This window comes from Mustela erminea, chromosome 4 (genome assembly GCF_009829155.1).
Source record: "Mustela erminea isolate mMusErm1 chromosome 4, mMusErm1.Pri, whole genome shotgun sequence".
NCBI lineage: Eukaryota > Metazoa > Chordata > Mammalia > Carnivora > Mustelidae > Mustela > Mustela erminea.
The window spans coordinates 140,133,414-140,149,607 of NC_045617.1; the positions used below are offsets into that span (position 1 = coordinate 140,133,414).

At 44.3% G+C, this 16,194-nt stretch overlaps 1 protein-coding gene across 6 annotated transcripts in view; it reads right to left on the bottom strand.

The window, feature by feature from the left end:
• Positions 1-16,194, bottom strand: part of ATXN1 (ataxin 1) — a 400,612-nt gene that overhangs the window by 335,413 nt on the left and 49,005 nt on the right. Inside the window, exon 1 of one of the 6 annotated variants that reach the window (XM_032341170.1) lies at positions 10,165-10,885. The exons of 4 other annotated variants lie outside the window; for them this stretch is intronic. The gene's annotated coding sequence lies outside the window, so the exon portion shown is untranslated. Of the gene's footprint in view, positions 1-7,145; positions 7,753-10,164; positions 10,886-16,194 lie in introns of those variants that run through there. One more of the 6 variants, XM_032341171.1, reaches the window with a different exon arrangement.

A 16,194-nucleotide genomic window follows, 5' to 3' on the forward strand; every position in this document is an offset into this window, starting at 1 on the left:
AGGGAAAGATTAAATTATATTCAGCCTAGTTTATTATAAAGTGTATTTAATTATACTCAAGTTCTTTGAAAACTGGTGACCTCGGAAAAGCACAGACAGAAAGTCACAGGTTCTCCCTGCTCAACAGAAGCCTGTCCTAGCCGTCCCACCTCCAATCAGCCTTTATCAGAGTTTACTGGAAAACACAACCCACCTTGGGGAAGGAAAAGCTGGAAATGCAGCACGCTAATTATAAAAGTCAGAAGAACCTTGCCCTGCATAATCCTTAAGGACCACTAAGGTGCAGAAATATTAATGTCAAAGTCTTGAAATCATAAAAAATTTAAACTATGTAAGACTCCTACATGTGTTGAATACGGGTTTCATTTTTCTAACAATGAATTTAAACACTCGAACAAGGGGTGCCTGGGGGGCTCAGTCTTTAAGTGTCTGCCTTCGGCTCAAGTCATGATCCCAGGGTCCTAGGATGGAGCCCCGCATTGGGCTCCCTGCTCCACGGGAAGCCTGCTTCTCCCTCTCCCCCTCCCCCTGCTTATGTTCCCTCTCTCGCTGTGTGTCTCTCTGTCAAATAAATAAATAAAATCATATTTCAGTGTAAGAAGAAAAAGGACGGGTCGTATATTATTATTCTCCATTCAATATATGGCTCCCTTCCGTAGAATTCTTCCCGAGAAGGGCCTCCCACTGCTGTCTGCAAATCTTAGGTGATGTCAATCTCTGTACCTCATCAATCAGCTTGTTCTTGAGGTGAGAATGTTCTTCCTCCAGTGGAAGAACTCTTAACTCTCCTTACCTTAAACTTCCCTTCTGTTCTTAGTTCACATTTATTTGGGGCCTCGGGAACCACTTTAGTAAGTGGTTTCACTTCCCATCTGGCCCTTTGCTAGCGTCGCTCATCTTACCAGGGAGACAATGACCTGTTTCTACTGACATTTTTCCCTGTCATGCTATAAGCCAGTGGCTGTTCTTCCTAACCATGGGCCGAACCAGCTGAAGGGCCTTTAGCAGGCAGGGTCCATAAGACTACGATGGGCATGGTCCTAAAGACCTCAGGGGACTTGGTGGGCTTTCATGGGACCCAGCTAGAGCACACACACTGCTTTCATGAAAAAAATATTCTGGGGATGCCTGGGTGGCACAGTCGGTTAAGTGTCTGCCTCCAGCTCAGGTTATGATCCTGGGGTCCTGGGATCGAGCCCTGTGCTGGGCTCCCTGCTCAGCAAGGAGCCTGCTTCTCCCTCTCTCTCTCTCTGCTCCTCCTGCTTATGCTCTCTCTCTCTCTCTCTCAATTTGACAAATAAAAATAAATAAATAAAGTCTTAAAAAAATATTCTGAGTTCCAAAGGTCAGGTTTATATTCTTTCCAGAAAAGAACCCCTTTATAGATCACTGCTGCTACTTTGGGAGGAAGAATGGTACACACACACACACACACACAGCATCATTTATCACTCTGTCTTCCTCCCCCCATTATGAGTCGGGTAAGGATTTTGGGATTTTGGTGTACACATAAAAACGGCCAGGCCCTCCCCCCTCAGCTGGAAGGAGCTGACATGAAGCAGGCGTGGCAGAGCCAACAAACTCATGCTCTTCCGGCCGACCCCTCTGGGATGACAGAGCAGAAGGGAGCGTGCACAGGCATGGAATTTTCTCTAAGTCACAGGGATCCCAGGAGTTTCCACCCAAGTCCCCCGACAACGCCGGCCAGGCACGTGGGACAAGCCGCGTGGCACTGACATTGCTCCCGACACTCCTGGTCTACACCAAACAGGCCTCCCCGTTCTGCGCTGATGGAGTCAACGCTGAAGTCCTCCACAGGTGTCTTCTTACGGATTCATCTAGAACCGTGACTGGCTGAAGCAGAGAAGGAACCCTATTTATTTTTATTATTTTATTCAGTACCCATTTGGGCCGTTACTCAATAAAAAACGTCATGCCCATTGGCAGCCCTTGCCTTCTATACACACACACACATACAGCCCATGAAACCTGGCACAAGTTGTCCCCTACCGCCTTGGCCTCAGGCACCCAGAATGTGGCCGTGACTGCCTTGGACCGAGGCTGGCAGATGGGGAAAGAAAGGGGTTCGAATTAAGGTACACAGTTCAGGTTAGTAATTTTTATAAGCTTGGTTATCTGGTTTCCCTTAAGTTGACAACAGATCAGGCAGAGGCCAGACATCTAGAAGAATTACAAGCTTCTGGGGCATCGTAACTGTACTGTTATCAGTAATCGTTTCAGAGAAATGACAATAAGTCTCCAAGAAAAAGGATAAATTATTGTTCACTATCTTACACTCTATTTTGGAAACTTTATACCACATCTTACAATGATTTCTTCCTGAAAATGTGGAGGTGGGTTTGTTTTTTTTTTTTTCTTTCCTTCCTCTTAACAATGTCAGCAACTTGATGCCTTTCAATATACTGACTAAAATATACGATCTGAAAGCAGTTAATTCCAGGAGTACACAAAATTAAATATTTAAATCTTTACTAGGGAAACATGAGGGAACAAAAGTGACTAATCATTAAGGAACTCGAAAGAATTACAGTGTTGCATTCTTTTATGGGGAGGAATATTTGAATCAAAGAAATTTACTTTCTGATCTACTGGCCAGAGGTCATACAACCCCCTACTTTAGGTGAGCCGAGAGAGTTTTGAAATCTCTTGTCACAGGAATAGTGGGAAAAGGGTTTTCTCCCCTTCTCATGTTCAAGGGAAAGGTAGTGTTGACCCTGAAAGCTAAGAGAGGAAAAGACGGGGGGCATTTTTCATCCAATACTTTCTCAACTCTTCCTTCTCTTTTTTTTTAACTTTTTTTTTTTAATATTTATTCATTTGACAGACAGAGATCACAAGTAGGCAGAGAAGCAGGCAGGGGGGGGGGAAGCAGGCTCCCTGCTGAGCAGAGAGCCCCGATGCGGGGCTCGAACCCAGGACGCTGAGATCATGACCTGAGCCGAAGGCAGAGGCTTTAACCCACTGAGCCACCAGGCGCCCCACCTCTTCCCTCTCTTAAACATCTTCGCTACATATAGGATACTTCTGTCAAAAGGAATTTTAAGGAAAATTCTGGCAAGGCTCCCTGTCTCCTCTCTAAGACACTGCACAGGACACCTGAGTACCACCCACGCCACCATATTAAAGTGGAGACGCCCATTGGGGCGGGGAGGGAGACAGGACAGGGAGGCACCTACCCACACATTCTATTTTAACAGGATTTCACAGACTGCGTATGTGTGAGGTGATTTCACTTTAGATTACAAATCAGGAAAATTCCTTGGCATACTATTAATGTATTATCAAGTATGAGGGACAAAATTATTCCAAGTACAAGGATGTCACCAAACTGCTGCAATCCCCGCCCCCCGCCCCAGACGTCCCTAAGACCTCTCCCGGCCTTGCGTTCCCTTCAGATCCCAGTTATTGCAAAGCTACTTAGAATATGGCTGTTTAACAGCATCTATTCCATTCTTTCCTTGTTTCTTTGCGCTTAAATTTTTTAAAAAATTTTTCGTGGTCTCTGAAGAGCTAAGTCTAATTTTTTTCATTTTTTAAAATTCTTTTTTCTATGTTATTGTCCCCCTCTAGTTGTCCCCAAGTCCCCAAATTTCTCATAAAAGAGGCAAAACTCTCACTAGGCTTAATCCTCGAATGTTTTCAATTTATTTACATAGAGGGGGGGAAAAAACCACCATCTCAGCATTTTCAGGAAAAAATTATTGTAAAATGCAGTATAAAGTTTCCTAAATAGAGTGCCCATAGTGAGTAAATGACCAACCTGCCTTTCCAAAGGGACCAAACATTTCTGCCTTCTGACTTTCTAATACGCTGCTAACAAAGCCAAATGGGGATGAAACAACAAGAAAATCAGCCTTCACAACACCTAAGGACAAACAAATAATCAAGTCCTTTGAGGCGGTACTGTTCTCCCCAATCAAAAGCCACAGCACTCCTGAGCTCCAGCTGGGAGGGGGAGGAGACCCACAGGGCCCTGGGGTGCTCTACCCAAGGATACAGAAGGTAGCCCCTTCCTGCCCGCGCTGGAGACACGTGTGCCCCTCGGTGCTTTCCTATGGCTAGGAACACCAGGACAGGGTGTTTGCCCACTCCAATCATCTCTGCCCATGGTACAGCGAGAGATAATGTCATAGCGGGTAACAGGATGGGGGGGTGGGTGGCAACCATGTCCACTCGGAGTGATTACCTTTTCACCTGCAGTGCAAACAGACTATGTTCCTTATTTATTTGAACAGCACCTGGAAACTTCAAATCTAAACACATCACGTAGTCATTCATGACTTGTACTGAAGAAGGGCTGCACTGGTCTATCTCTTGAGTAACCCGGGAAGGACACGGGAACAAGAATGTGTCTGAGCAGCCCACGGGCCCCACACCTCCCCACCTCTCCTACTCTGCCCCCCCCCCCCAGACCTAGGGGGTGATGCTTCCGGCTCCAGGTCTACAGCCGCACTGAACACAATGCTGAGCTTTTCTTAAACAAATAAACCTTTGTCCAAAGAGGATTAAAACTTCTAGATAGTTCGGGCACACTGATAATCATTAAAGTCTGAGTGGTCTAAGTACTTACACTTTCCATGCTGTATGCTAATGTGATTTCATTGAGGAAGGTTTTTTGGTTGTTTTTTTTTTTTTTTTTTAAGATTTTATTTATTTATTTATCAGGAAAGAGAGTACAAGCAGGGGGAAGGGCAGGCAGAGAGGGAGAAGCAGGTTCCCCACTGAGCAGGGAGCCTGATGTGGGGATGCTCAATCCTGGGACCCCAGGATCACAGCCTGAGCCGAAGGCAGACACTTAACCCCCTGAGCCACCCAGGTGCTCTGAGTAAAGTTTTGTTGTTGTTCTTCTTCTTGAAATGAATACAATGACATTGAAATCACACATTTTCAAAACCAAGCCACTTAAAAAATAACCCCAGTAAGAGAAAAAGATTCTAACTGAAGCTAAAAAGCCATGCCCAAAGAAGAAAAGAACACGGAGCTAGGAGTCTCTGGACAGCTGTGTTTTCAGCCTCAGCCCTCATACAAATGAGCCATGTGTTTGCAGGGCTGGTCCCTTAACCTAACCACACCTCAGATTTCTCCCCTGTAAAACTAGAACATTTGGTTAGACTAAAGACCCTTTCATCAGCTCTAAAATTCTGATTTTATGATTGTCCTTCCAATTCAATAAAATGAAATACAATGTTCAATACTGCTCTCTTTTTCAACTAAGCAAATTTTTTTGAAGGCAGAAAAGCTCAACCACGCCAAGAAAATATAACCAAGAGAGGGAAAAAAAAATTGTTTTTAATTTCACTTGTGCACCACAAGGTCTGTCCAGAAATTAATACCTGATCTTTACTTCCACGAAAAAAAAAAAAAGTCCCCTTGTTTTTGTTTTCTTTTGTGCAATGTTCAGTTCACCGCTAGACAAGAAATATTATTTGTCTGTGGAAGTTCATCTGTATTTGCTGATCTGTTGTGTTCAAGGGTTCAGCAGCTCGGGGACAGAAAGCAACTTTTCTATTTTTCCCCGTTATACTGCATTTATTTTTTTAAAAGATTTTGTTTATTTATTTGACACAGAGAGAGAGAGATCCTACGTAGGCAGAGAGGCGGGGGGGGGGGGGGGGGGGAGCAGGCTCCCCGCTGAGCAGAGAGCCTGATGTGGGGCTCGATCCCAGGACCCAGGACCCTGAAATCATGACCTGAGCCGAAGGCAGAGGCTTTAACCCACTGAGCCACCCAGGTGCCCCCTATTTTATTTATTTGACAGAGATCACAAGTAGGCAGAGAGGTAGGCAGAGAGAAAGGAGGAAGCAGGCTCCCCACGGAGCAAAGACCCCAATGTGGGGCTCAATCCCAGGACCCTGAGATCATGACCCGAGCCAAAGGCAGAGGCTTACCCCCCTGAGCCACCCAGGCCTCCCTATACTGCATTTAAAAGAGCAACAAAAACGGCCCCGAAATATATAAGCAAAAATCTTGCTGTGGTCCCGACTGAAACAGCACAAAGTGCAGGCTCCTCTCAGAATCTGTGACCTCACCACCCAACGTTTTACAAATTGAATAACTACTTCCCTGTCCGTTACTACTCAAATGACAAAAGTGAAAATAAAAGGGCACAGCAGAGCCCTGTAGGTGAGGAGTGAGTGAGGGTGCAAAAGCCCCACAGGCAGATCTCCCTGAATCCAGAGGCACATTGTGAGTGGGCTTCGGGGAGCGCCGACCCCTTGGTTTACTGGTGGTTTCACCCCCTTGGCTCCTCACTGTGGAGCCCGGAGACCCACAAACGTGGGTGGTTGTAAAGAGGGTTCTCAAGCAGGATGTGACTTCCAGGGAGGGAGCCCAGCCAGACCACACGGTGCCGAGCCAGCACGACAGATACTAAAAGGTGATAAGGAGCAAAAAGAGACGCTTATTTCCTTAATGGGAGCCCTCACACCAACTTCCTTAGACTTCCCCAAGTGAAATGTCAGACTCAAAAGATTCTGAAGAAGAATCAACGCTTTCGCCCTCTTGGAAGAGAAACATACTCAAAGTTCAGGACTTGACCACATAGACTTGGTTCATCAGCATTAAAAAAAAAAAAAAAAAAAAAAAAAGCAAGTTTCCCTGGGTAGGAAGCAACACGGTCCAGAGTTTAAAAAAATAAAATTCTTCATCTGCTCAGGATGAAACACTACTCAAAATAAATGGAATGACACCGAAAATGATCTGTTTGCTGAATGAAAAGAAATGCTATTCTAAGTGCCTCTCCCCACCCCCACCGCTGCCGCCCCGGGGGGAAAAAAAAGGCGATTATGAAGCAAGGGGAGCTTCCTGTCTTCTTCAATTACAGTTTTAAGGAAAACGCATGTACCAGGCGGTTCATGCGTCCCAGCTTCCCTATGGACCAATTCCGGGGTCTTCTGCGACTTTCCCGGGGCTGCCCCTTCCTGCCAGTCTCACTGGTTAGGTTGGGCAGGCTCTTTGAAGTCAGGTGCTCAGTCCTGGAAAAGAAGGAGCTCCCGGTTTCTGCTGGGTGCACGGCTCACTGGGTTCTGGACTCTCTCCCTCCCCCACTCCCTCCCCTACCCCAGGGCCATTCCAAGCTGATCACGGAGGGCCGGAGGGGAGGGCCGGGCCAAGTTTAACCTTACCGGGAGATCCGGTTGTCTGAGGCAGAGTGGGAGTCCCAAGATAAGGGCTGAACCGTGGCCATTTGCAAAGCCGCACAAGGCTACTCCTGTTCCTTTTACTGTTGTGGTTGCCATGGCTGAGCCCAACAATATACCCCAGCTCCCCGGTCCTCCTCCTCCTCTGGCTTCCTAACCGCCTCCCACAGACTGCCAGGGCCAGCAGGAGGAGGAGGTGAACGCTGCCGGCCTGGAGGGGCTGCAGGGGAGATCTAAGGGGCAGGTCAGCCCTGAAGGTGTGAAGTGGGAAAAGCAGACATTCTGTTCTTAAGGGGCAGGCTCTGCTTTCCCTAGGTTTCCACCCAATTTTCCAAAGTGGGAAAGAGCTCTGAAGAAGGAAAAGCAACAGTCTAAAACCCCAACCTGAGAAAACAACAATCACCTTTAAACTTTGGTTTTACTACAATCAGCAAAACAAAAGGGGGGTTGTGGGGAGGCAGGAAGATCCTGGGTAGAGTCATATCTGAACACAGGCAAGACAGCCCTGAATGTTGGCTGCATCGAGGTCATGAGTAATAAACAACAATGTTGTGATTTTCTTCTTTAAAACAAATTCCTCATGATCCCTGAGTTCTGGGATCAAGCCCAGCATCAGGGCTCTCTGCTCAGCAGGGAGTCTGCTTCCCCCTCTCTCTCTACCTGCCTCTCTGCCTACTTGTGATCTGTCAGTCAAATAAATAAATAAAATCTTTAAAACAAATTCCTGGGGCCACCTGGGTGGCTCAGTGGGTTAAGCCTCTGCCTTCGGCTCAGGTCATGATCCCAGGGTCCTGGGATCGAGCCCCGCACTCAGCAGGGAGCCTGCTTCCTCGTCTCTCTGCCTGCCTCTCTGCCTACTTGTGATCTCTGTCTGTCAAATAAATAAATAAAAATCTTTTAAAAAATTAAAAAAATAAAACAAATTCCTGTTTGAAAACGGCATTTTAAAAGATCCAGACATAGAAACCACACAAAGAAGGAGGGAGAGAGAGAGAAAGATTATCCTAAAAATAAACCACCGATAAATTTTTTATAACACATTTTGAAACTAAAGACAGACCAGCCCAGGGCACTGGTCTCAGGCAATGGAGCACCTGAACTCTGGACCCAGCTCCGCCACCATCCAGCGACACAAGCCACTGTCCCTCTGAGCTATCCATCTCTTAATCTGAAAAAGGGGGTAATGGAGGGAACTGTCCTTAACTTCCCTTACAGCTCTGAAATTCACATATCACCCCCCTGAACACGGCTGCAGGTCTGCACAAAATCATATGGATACGTGGAAAGACGTAGGAGACCACCATCTTCATTAGAACAGCAGGAATGCTGGGCTGTGGGGTTAGGGGTGACCCTTCCCCACTTCCCAAGATGCCTCGTTTGGGAAACTTGCCCCTAAAATAAAAAAAACTGCCGCTTTAGGATAGTCGTGACCTACATGACTGTGAACGGACTTCATGTCACGGAACCCCACATTAAAAATGCTTAATGGGCAAGTTTTATGCTGGGCATTTCAGGCACAGTAAAAATAATAAAATCTACATAAAAGAGGGGAAATGATGATGGGACCCACGCTGCAGGAGGGCTCTGGAAGCAGGCACTGCATTAAAAATTTAAAAAAAAAAAAATTTTTTTTTTTTTTTTTTTAAAAACATGGTGTTTAGCTTTCGTTTCCTATCTATTTTAATTTGGTCTCCGGGGTCTGCTGAGAACAGTTTCCACTAGCACCCAGGCAGGAGAGAAATGGCTCATTTGCTGTTTTGCAGAGGCGTTCCTTCCCTGTCTTTGCTGCCCTGTCCCCTTCCCCACAAAAGCTGTCATTCGACAAATCACTCCTAAGAGCTCTGTGCGAGGCACTCCCTCGAAGAATCTGCCCAGATCAAAATCTCAAGTGCCTGCTTGCCGAGGGACTGCTGTAATTTGAGGTGTTGCTTCCTTTTAAAGAATAAAAAGCAGATGCTCAAAGCTGATGAAAGTCAATGTTCTTTCAACACGTCTCTTTCTCCCGCACTTGAAACTCTTACCAGCGAGAAGTGCTTCTCACACTCAGGCGGGTCATTTCTGCACTTTTTACTTTTGCTTTGAAGGCGCAGAGCAGTGTGAGTCCCCACCTGGGGTGAAATGATTCCTGACACGGAGCCTACGGAGGGCACCCACACAGGGACCTGCAGGCCCACGGCTGCCCGAGTCCACGCGTGGCCTCAAGGACACCGTCTCCCTCCGTCGGAGCTAAAGGAACCTGATGCATCCTGGCAATCTTGACGCAAGGTCTCCGAGCCACACACACAGACCTAATCATTTCCAGACTTCTGCACAAATACCTACCTGAGAGCTCACTCTCTGAGGACCCCAGTGTGAACCAAGGGAAGGGGAGGGAACGCAGTGCCAGAGGGACCAGTGAATTAACAGATCTAATCTCAGCCCTACTACTGCTTTGGAAACCTCGCCACCTGCCACCAGACCTCTTCTCTGTGAATGCACAGAGTGGACCCAAGCCATCCTAAAAGCTCTCGGAGCTGGAACATTCTGTGAGCGCAGGGGATAGGAATATGGGAGAATGGCCCGAGGCAGTTTACACAGCAAGCCAAAGGCAAGGAGGCGACTGGCGGGGTCAGAGGAAAGCAAGGACCTGTGGAGAGTAATGAAATCAACAGCCCTGGGTTCCAGGTCCACCTCAAACCCCGAGTAACCCTACCGTACTGGCCAGCCCCATAGGAGGTTCGGGGGAGATGCAGAAGGAAGTCTGGTCCTCAGCGAAGCCACCATCAGAGGCGGACACTGAGACGCAGTCATGGAATCGAATATAATCAAGTTGAACACCTAGTTCCATTCTTTGATTTAGCAGAGAAGTAAGCTGCAGAGGCCCCTTCTGAGGTCTAGAGCTGTTTAGCTGAGGACACCTCCGCCCGGAGGCCCTCCTCAGTTCTTCTGCCAGGCCCCCCATTGCCATGCGTGGTGTTGCTGTCCACCCGCTGGTCCAAAGCAGAAACCCCGCCCTCTCACGCACCTTCAAGTCCTTAGATCCTGCCTCGTTCACATTCCTCTTCTCTGTGGGCTCCTGCCCCGTCTGTCACTTCCAGGATCACTCCAAGCTCCCTGAAAAGGAGGGGCCTGCGTGTCCTGGCCCATGCGGGATCCGCAGCACACAGACCAGTGATTAGCAGGGAGCAGGTGCTCCACGGTGGTTAAATAAACATTCCTCTGTCACCTGAACTTCTGTAACTGTTTCCTCTCTGGTCTCCCTGCCAACCACCTGGTCCCTTTTCATGCCACATGCCCAGCACTAGAAAAATGAGGTCTCTAAAACACACACCTGCCTTCTCACATCCCCACCTCAGGGCCCTCAGTAGGTTTGGGGTTGGCTTTACATTCTGGATAAAAGCCAGGTTCCCGGGTTCGGCATACAAGGCCCCTCCCTGATCTAGCCTTGAACCTCTCCGGGGCTGCCAGGCCTGCCTCCCAGACCCGCGCTTGCCTCTTCTGTCTGCCCGTACACCACTCTGCAACGTTTTTTTGGTCTCTCTTTGCACATGCTTGTCTAAACTACTCCTCATTCCCAAACGCTTAGTTTGAAGGACATGTATTCTGAAAGCCTCCTCTGACTCCCCTTTCCCCCCCAGTTAGTCCGATTTACATACCCCTTCTCTGTGGTTCTGTATCCTGTGCAGGTGTCCATGAAACATTTGTTAAATTAATGAAGAATAAAGGGAGGGAGGCAGGGAGGAAAGAGGGGGTGAAGAGAGAGAGAAGCTCAAAAGAAAGGGAAGCCCCCAGGGCAACTGGGTGACTCAGTGGCTTAAAACCTCTGCCTTTGACTCAGGTCATGATCTCAGGGTCCTGGGATCGAGCCCTGCATCGGGCTCTCTGCTCAGCGGGGAGCCTGCTTCCCCCTCTCTCTCTGCCTGCTTGTGATTTCTCTCTCTGCCAAATAAATAAATAAATCTTAAAAAAAAAGAAGAAGAAGAAGAAGAAAGAGAAGCCTCTGAAAGGATTGTTTCTCCAAAGGTTAAGAAAACCAGTGTCAGAACTGGGACAAGAATCCAGGCCTCCTCATTTTCTCTGGTGGATCTTCTTCCAAATCCAATCCATAAATGTTTTCTCAAGGCTCTCTTCTCTTTCTCACTCTGTCGTGCCCCGCTGGAAGACCTCCTATAGTTTTACTAACTATTCTCAAATCCCGGTCTCCTATCAGCTCTAGATTGATATATCCAAGCATCTGCTACCTTGATGTCCCATCGGCAATTCAAATTTAAAGTGACAAAGAACAAAATAAAATAATTACATTATCCACTGCTCTCCAGTGCAGAAACAACACAAACAACAAAAGCCACTTCCTCCTCCTGGCTCACCTGAAGCCTTCCTACACCCATTCATAGAGTCGTGTGAGGTAGAAAGGCGGAAATCAGCATTCACTTTTTTAAACGATCACTTCTAGACCAGGATATGTCACGTACTTCACATGCTTTTCCTCGTTTAATCTCATGAGAAACAGGATAACTGGAATTTGGAAGAGAACAGAACACGAAAAAGAATACAATAGAATACAAAAAAGTAGAGAAATGTAATGTATTTACCACCGTGCTTAGCTTCATCAATTTCTCTATCTCCCACACTCCTCAAGTACAAACACACCAAGATCACCAATGTTCCCCCAGTCCTTCCGTTGAACTGCCACCATCCTAAACTCTCCTGCACTACTGCAACAGACCCCTAGGGGTATCTCTGCCTCCAGTGTCACCCCAATCAAGTCTACCCTCCATTTTGTCAGAAGCAAGAACTTTCTAAAAGATCAAGTCACTTCTGGTTCCAAACAAGATGGGGCAGTTGCACAGGCTGCAGACTGATACGCATCTCAAAGTTACGCCCATTCACTAACACCAGTGTCCAGGGAAACTCTTAGGAGAAATTCAGGAGGGGGCAAACTGGGGAAAACAGGGGTCTGATACAGGAGAGATCTAATGGTTATGAGGTGGGGAGTGATTTGGGGAACAATGAAGTCACTGATAATGATATAAGATGTGTTCTTTTAAACTACCCAAAGAAAATTCAACCTATCTAAAGGAAGGAAGGAAAGGGAAAAAATAAATGGCAAGTAGAAAAAAATTAGACAAAACTGAAAAGTCTTAATAAAAATAATTATAATTGGGTATAAAGTCAATAATCAAAACAGAGACTAGTAGGGGTGCGAGGGTGGCTCAGTGGGTTGAGCCTCCAACTCTTGATTTTGGCTCAAGTCATGATCTTAGGGTTGTAAGATCAAGCCTCATGTGTAGCCCATTTAGGATTCTCTCTCTCCCACCCTCTCTCCCTCTGTCCCAGCTCCATTCACACTCTCTCTCTAAAGAAATAAAAAATAACAAGACTAGTATTGCACAGTATGTGGGGAAAAAACAGTGATCCATTTAAAAGGAAGTATAAAACAAAGATGAAAATAAAGAACTAAAAAAATATGAATGAAATTAAAAAAAAAAACCCAGGACTTTTAATATCAAATAAATGGAACTTTTAACATCAAATAAATGGAACATGAGGTAAAAAGCATTATAAATGGGGCACCGGGGTAGCTCAGTGGGTTAAAGCCTCTGCCTTCAGCTCAGGTCATGGTCTCAGGGTCCTGGGATCGAGCCCGGCATTGGGCTCTCTGCTCAGCAGGAAGCCTGCTTCCTCCTCTCTCTCTGCCTGCCTCTCTGCCTACTTGTGATCTCTGTCTGTCAAATAAATAAATAAAATCTTTTTTTAAAAAAAGCATTACAAATGACCACAAGGGACATTCTATACTGGCAAAAGGAATCATCAGTGAAGAAGACTGTATGATGAACAACACATACGCACCTAACAAAATGGCCTCAAAATATTTAAAGTAGCACCTTTGGAGAAAACCAGATAAATAAAAAAAATTAAAATGGAGTTAGCAATCAAAAAAAAAAAGTTTAAAAACTCCCCATGTTCCTGGAAATTCAAAATACTTACTATTAAACAGCCCTGAAGGAATGAAAATGGAAATAACAAAATATAGATGCTCCTTGAATTACAGTAGGGTTATGTCCTCATAAATCCTCTATAGGATGAAAATATCCTAAGTTGAAAATGCATTTAATAGGTGCACCCTTACTGAACATCACAACTCAGCTTAGGCTACCTCCATGTGCTCGGAACATTTAGATATTTTACTGAGAGTGAAAACCAGAATGGTTGGTTGTATGGGTTCGGAACTGTTGTCGGTTGAGCCAGTGTCTACTCTTGGAACCAGAGGCTGAGAAGCTGCAGCTGCCCCACACCATGGGAGAACATCGCACTGCATACATGGACACCCAATAAAAGATCAAAATTCAAAATTCTAAGTGTGGTTTCTACTAAAGGCATAGCGCTTTTGCTCCGTCATAAAATTGAAATATTCTAAGTCAAACCATCTTAAGTTGGGGCCCGTCTATACTGAGTGACATAACAATAAAAGTATTTATTATACATCAGAATTTGTGCCAAGCAACAAAACTATGAGGATTCATGGCAAGTTGGTCACTGACATCTGAACAGCCAACAGCTATTACGGCCACATCCATCCGTATCAGGAGACTTGTGGACAAGAATTACCAGAGTCAAAGGACCGTTATAATAATTAAAGGGTATATACTCATTAGGAAGATATGATAATCCTAAAACTGTGTGCACCATTAACAGAAAAGAAGAAAAACTTCAAATCAATGATCTAGAAAAAGGAGAATAAATTAAACCCAAAGGAAGGACAAAGAAGAAAATAATAAAGGTAAGAATGGAAATCAATGAAACAGAAAACAAGCAACAGTTTATTCTTGGGAAAGACAAAATTAATTAACTGATCACAAAAGTAAAAGACAAAATAACCAAGAGCAGAAGTGAAAAGGGGGATATTTTTAGAGATCCTACACATGCTAAACAGATAATAAGGAAATATTATAAAGAGTTTGTGTCAATAAATTTGACAACTCAGATGAAAGGAACAATTTCTTGAAAAATCGGAAATATAATTTACCAAAACATAATGAAGAATAAATTAAGAATGGGAATAGTCTGCTCTCTGTTAAGAAACTGAATTCATTATCAAAACCTTAGCACACCATGATTCAACTGTCATGTATCCTGACTGCAGTGGTGCCTATTCAATTTTATAGATGTATTAAAATTCAGAAAACTGTATACCATAAGAAAAAAGGACACTTTACTGTATATTTTTAATCATATTTGTAATAATTTTAGAACCTTTACACAAAGAAAATTCCAGGCCCAATGGTTTCACTACTGGATTTTACCAAATCTTTAAAAGAGATAAAATCCTACAAAAAATTCTTTCAGGGAAAAGTGAAGACAGCAATACACCATACATCGTATGAGACCAACGTAACACTAACACCAAAACCTATAAATACTACACAAGGGAAGAAAATAAGAGACAAATATTCTTAATGGACACAATGGTAAAAAAAAAGTACTTAATATTGAAAGAGTAGGTAAAAAGAATAGCGATACCTTTATAATGATAACTTTTTCTTATCCCAGAAACTCAGGGTTGGTAAACTTTTACAATCAATCAATCAATGTAATTCACCAGGATTAAGGGAGAAAAAGTGATACAGCATCTTAATAGATGCAGAAAAAGAACTACATGAAATGCAAAATCCTTTGCTGATAACCACAGACAAACATCCCTTGGAAAATAAGGAATAGAAGGAAACTTCTCCAAGCCAATAGAGGACAACCATGAAAAACTTAGGAGTTAACATCACAGTTAACGGTGAAAGTGTGAACGCTTTCCCCCTAAGATAAGGAACATGGTTATGTGTCTTCACCAGTAAGTGAATTTAGCAATCCCTAAGATATAATGTCAATAAACAAAAGTATTTCTTTATCTAAATATTAAATAATTTGAAAATACGATTCTAAAAATTTAAACTTACTATAGTATCAAAAAACCTACAATATGGTTCAATTTTACAAGAAAAGAAAATGTGAAATGCCTCTGCAAAACAGGGAAACATTACTGAGAGAAATTACTAAATAAGAGAACAGGGAGACATAGTGCTTTTTTAATTGGAAATCTCAAAGTTCCTAAAATGTCAACTGTCCTTAAATTGATTTCTCGTAATTCAGTGCAGTCCAGACAAACTTCTAAAAGGTTTTATTCTCAGCTGTACAATTTGTTTTATTTATTTTGTTTTGTTTTGTTTTTAAGTTTTTATTTTAGTTAACATCCAGTGCTCATCACCAAGCCAATGCTTAAATTTACATGGAACCCTAAAGAGCTAAAATACCCAAAACAATCCTGAAAAAGAAGTACAAAGTTAGAGGATTCACACTACCAGACTTACGGTAAAGTTTTTCTAAACAAGTCAGTATGGTATTGACAGTATAGCATGCAGATCAATGGAACAGAAGAAAGAGTCTTGAAACAGTACAAACACAGTCACTTGATTTCTAACAAAGGTGATAAAGTGATTTGATAAGAAAAGAAAATCTTAACCATAATGGTTTCATACAGTTCAATAAATGTATGAAAAAAATCTTGAACCTTCACCCCTACACCTCACACCATACATTAAAACTAATTTGAGATGGGACACAGACTTAAATAGTAATGTTAGGGACTCCTGGGTGGCTCAGTTGGTTAAGCAGCGGCCTTTGGCTCGGGTCATGGTGCCTGGGTGGCTCAGTGGGTTAAGCCTCTGCCTTCGGCTCAGGTCATGATCTCAGGGTCCTGGGATCGAGCCCCGCATCAGGCTCTCTGCTCAGCAGGGAGCCTGCTTCCCCCCCTTCTCTCTCTGCCTGCCTCCCTGCCTACTTGTGATCTCTTTCTCTCTGTCAAATAAATGAGATCTTAAAAAAAAGAAAGAAAGAAAGAAAAAGAAAAAAATTAAAAACTGTTGACCAAAAGCACAGTTAAGAAATGAAAAGATATGGGGCTCTAGGGTGGCTTATTTGGTTAAGAATCTGACTCTCAGTCTCAGATCACGTCTTGAGCTCAGGGTTGTGAGTTTGAGCCCTACACTGGGTGGGCTCCACCCCA